The sequence below is a fragment of the Portunus trituberculatus genome, chromosome 25 (assembly GCF_017591435.1).
Source record: "Portunus trituberculatus isolate SZX2019 chromosome 25, ASM1759143v1, whole genome shotgun sequence".
Taxonomy (NCBI): Eukaryota; Metazoa; Arthropoda; class Malacostraca; order Decapoda; family Portunidae; genus Portunus; species Portunus trituberculatus.
In genome coordinates, this window is record NC_059279.1 from 16,469,441 (window position 1) to 16,473,977 (window position 4,537).

Consider the following 4,537-nt stretch of genomic DNA (forward strand, 5'->3'; position numbering starts at 1 on the left):
AGAGAGAGAGAGAGAGAGAGAGAGAGAGAGAGAGAGAGAGAGAGAGAGAGAGAGAAAACAGGTTGGTATGATAATTAAAGAGATAACATTCTTATTTATACTGTTATTATGTGTGTGTGTGTGTGTGTGTGTGTGTGTGTGTGTGTGTATGTATGTATGTATGTGTCAATAAATTGCGTATATTTTAAATCTGTAAACAACAACAACAACAACAACAACAACAACAACAACAACAACCAAATAACAAACAAAGAAAAGAAAAAATAAAGAAATAATAAAAGAAAAGGAGAAAAGGAAACACAAGAAAGGAAAAAAAAAAAATACAAATCATTTCCTTCATTTGAACTTTTCCTATTCAGAACGAAACTTTGGAAGAGAGAGAGAGAGAGAGAGAGAGAGAGAGAGAGAGAGAGAGAGAGAGAGAGAGAGAGAGAGAGAGAGAGAGAGAGAGAGAGATGTGTGTGTGTGTGTGTGTGTGTGTGTGTGCATTCATTCACTCACTACTTAATTCTCACCAGATTCTTTTCATTCCATTACTTTCCACTATCTTCCTCCATTTCACCAACCATTCCTCCATTTCTACATTCCCTACGAGCCGAAGTGGGGCTAGATTCGAAGCAGTCTCAATGAAGCAGCTCCAGGAGGCTTCAGTGCTTCATGGGGCTTCATAATACTCCACTTGTATTCCCGCTGTGTCTTAGTTTCGAAACAGTGAGACATAAACCAAAGCTGCAATAGTTATGAGTCATTTCCGAGACATCACACCTCCCCTCCCTCCCCCATGTTGCTTCTCTCTCTCTCTCTCTCTCTGGTAGTAGTAGTAGTAGTAGTAGTAGTAGTAGTAGCAGCAGCAGTAGTAGTAGTAGTAGTAGTAGTAGTAGTAGTAGTAGTAGTAGTAGTAGTAGTAGTAGTAGTAGTAGTAGTAGTAGTAGTAGTAGTAGTAGTAGCAGTAGAAGTAGTAGCAGTAATGGTAGTAGTAGTAGTAGCAGCAGTAGTGATAGTAGATGCATTCGTTTCACCGCGGCGAGCAGCGGGATGCGAACCGAGGCACTGCACACCGTGACTGCGCTAGCGAGGTGTTCAGTGCAGGTAATAATGGGGACAGGTGAGACTCCAGGCGTGACAGGTGCGGGGATGGGGTTGGAGAGGGTGGGGAGATGGGCGAGGTTAGGATTTTAGGGTTATATCTTAAGGTTCTGGTGGTTTTGGGGTGGAAATTCAGCGGGTTTGATTTTTTATGAGGTCATTTCAGAGGTTTAGGTTTTTAAGTTAGGTTAGGTTAGGAGGGCGGATTATGATTTAAGGGTTTTTAGGGTTTTTAGGGTGGAAATTCAGGGGTTTAATAGTTTTTTTATTACACAGCATTGATCTATTCTAAAAATTAATAAATATAAATAAATAGATAAATAAATAAAAATAAGAATACCCATACTAATTTTTTTTCGTCTCCAAACATTTTTTTTCATCATTACTTTAAAAACACCAAAAAAAAAAAAAACCAGGAGGAAAGGGATTAATTGCCTTGCGCTTTGATCAGGGTGAGGATTCTATAATTCTGGCGTGTTAGGGTGACATTTAAGGTGTAAAGGTTTTTTGCTGTTAATTTTTTTAGGGTGGTGTTTGTGAAGCGAAGAGTGATGGGAGGAAATGAGGAGGAGGTGGAGGAGGAGGAGGAGGAGGAGGAGGAGGAGGAGGAGGACTAGGATGAAGAAGAAGAAGAGGAGGAGGAGACAAGAGAGGAGAGAAGAGTACTGTGTGTGTGTGTGTGTGTGTGTGTGTGTGTGTGTGTGTGTGTGTGTGTGGGAAACAAACTAAAAAAAAGAGAGAAAATGTAGAAAAGAAAACTGACTTAGAAAAACAAACTATGAAAGAAAGGAAGGAAGGAAGGAAGGGAGAGAGAGAGTGAAGGAAGGAGAGAAGGAGGAAGGAGGACAGGAATGAATGCACGGCTGGAGGGAGGTAAAAGTAGAGTGAAAGTAAAAGGACGAGGAAAAAGAGGAAGATTGGATGTGAGATATGAAGACAAAAGAAGAGAGAGAGAGAGAGAGAGAGAGAGAGAGAGAGAGAGAGAGAGAGAGAGAGAGACAGAGAGAGAGAGAGATACATAAGAGGAAGTTACAGATTACCTTGTCAATATTGAAGGATATATAAAGGGAATATATAAAGAAAGGAGTCACAGAATACAATTTAAACATAGACAAGGAATTCTAAAGGGAGATATCAAAGGGAAAACTAATGAAAAGGACCAGAAAACCATCAACATCCACGAATGTAAAGCAAACACTAAAAAAAACAAGGGGAAGAAAAAAAATGGGATTCTCTATATAAAGGGAGTGGATTTTTAAAGGGAGTGTGTCAAGATGTGGTGGAATGTGGTGGAATGTGGTGGAGTTTGTGGCGTGGTAGTTTTCCCGAGTGTGGTTCTCATTGTTTTGTTGTGGCGCGGGTTCTTGTGTTGCGTAAGGAAGGGTGGTGGTGTGGGAGCCGCCGAGAGAGAGAGAGAGAGAGAGAGAGAGAGAGAGAGAGAGAGAGAGAGAGAGGATGCGGGAAGGATACACACAGGTGAGGCAATAAAAAATGTGTGTGTGTGTGTGTGTGTGTGTGTGTGTGTGTGTGTGTGTGTAATTCACGTTGGTCGTCTGCTGGTCACCCAGCCAGTCTTCCCCATTACGGAGCGAGCTCAGAGCTCATAGACCGATCTTCGGGTAGGACTGAGACCACACCACACTCCACACACCGGGACAGCGAGGCCACAACCCCTCGAGTTACATCCCGTACCTATTTACTACTAGGTGAACAGGGGCTACACATTAAGAGGCTTGCCCATTTGCCTCGCCGCCTCCGGGACTCGAACCCAGCCCTCTCGATTGTGAGTCGAGCGTGCTAACAACTACACTACGCGGTGTGTGTGTGTGTGTGTGTGTGTGTGTGTGTGTGTGTGTGTGTGTGTGTGTGTGTGTGTGTGTTGGAGGATATAAAACTTTACTGCGTATATAAAAGTTGAAAAACAAAAGATAGGAAAATTTTAGAGATCAGCCAAGGAGAGAGAGAGAGAGAGAGAGAGAGAGAGAGAGAGAGAGAGAGAGAGAGAGAGAAACGATCCAGATAATAAAGTTCTAAAGCGAGAAAAGGAGAAAATAACTCTGCTTTGACAATCATGACCTAGATTATGGTTAAGAGAGAGAGAGAGAGAGAGAGAGAGAGAGAGAGAGAGAGAGAGAGAGAGAGAGAGAGAGAGAGGTGCAGTGAATAGTGAAATGTATATACACGCTCTTCCATCAAAACCCTCAGTAAGTTACAATGTGAACCTTGATTATAATATTTTCCTACAATTTTTGCCTTGAGTGTAAAATTGAACCAGTCTCTTCTTTCTCTTGGTGATATTAGCACTATTTTGTCCTGGGGCGGCTATACAGGTCACCAGGAACACCGAGAGAGAGAGAGAGAGAGAGAGAGAGAGAGAGAGAGAGAGAGAGAGAGAGAGAGAGGACAGAAATACACCATCACATCACTATTAATTCACCGCATCACACGACTCTGACTCTGACGTTATGACAGCTCAAGTCACACACACACACACACACACACACACACACACACACACACACACACACACACACACACACACACACACACACACACACACACACACACACACACACACACACACACACACACCGTACCCGCCACATCACCAATGGAAGCACATCACGAGGGTTACCAGTCCGAATGATGACCAGCACATCACTAGAAACACACAGACTACAGACGAAGGCGAAGACGAAGATTTCAGTAGCACTTGTAATGAAAGATGGGAGATTTGAAGGGTTAACATCCATTGGCACCATTTTTTTCAACTCACCAATGAGACTGAGGCACTGGTAGGCACTGGTGGGCACTGGCGGGCACTGGCGGGCACAAGAAGGCACTGGTAGATCCAAGAGTGAGAATTCCAGAGTCTCTTGCTGTTGACTGCGTGAGTGGTGGTGTCTAACTGACCTGAAGCGGCACGGAACCCTTATTATATGTAGCAGTGGGAGGAAACGGGGCGGGGCTTTCAGTGAGGGAGTTAGTCATACGATGTGCCCCTTGACGCTCCTTCTCCCTCCCTCTGTCTCCCTCCCTCGCTCGCTCTCTCTCTCTCTCTCTCTTTTCCTACTCCTGTCCTGTTGGTGGTTTATCTTCTGTTGTGTTTGTTATTGATTTTTAGCGATTTTTCTTGCTTTTGTTTTCTTGTTTATCGTTCTTTCTTTTTTTTTTTCTTGTTTTCTTTTCTTTTCTTGTTTTTCTTTCTTGTTTTTCCCTTTCTGGTATTTTTTTTTTCTTCCTTTTCTTTTCTGTTGCTTTCTTTCGTTTTCTTTCTTTCTCGATTGTTTCTTTTGTTAATTTACTTCCTCTTCCTTTCTCTCTCTCTCTCTCTCTCTCTCTCTCTCTCTCTCTCTCTCTCTCTCTCTCTCTCTTCTCTCGCTCTCTCGCTCTTTTCCCCTTCTTCCTTTTCCTTTCTCCGTTTTTTCAGCCTCTTCTTTTCCTCTTCCTT

At 43.0% G+C, this 4,537-nt stretch overlaps 1 protein-coding gene across 1 annotated transcript in view; it reads right to left on the reverse strand.

The window, feature by feature from the left end:
* Nucleotides 1-4,017, reverse strand: part of LOC123509008 — a 23,577-nt gene extending 19,560 nt beyond the window's left edge. Inside the window, exon 1 of the mRNA XM_045263148.1 lies at nt 3,863-4,017. The gene's annotated coding sequence lies outside the window, so the exon portion shown is untranslated. The remainder of the gene's footprint in view (nt 1-3,862) is intronic.
* Between the last annotated feature and the right edge of the window lie 520 nt (nt 4,018-4,537).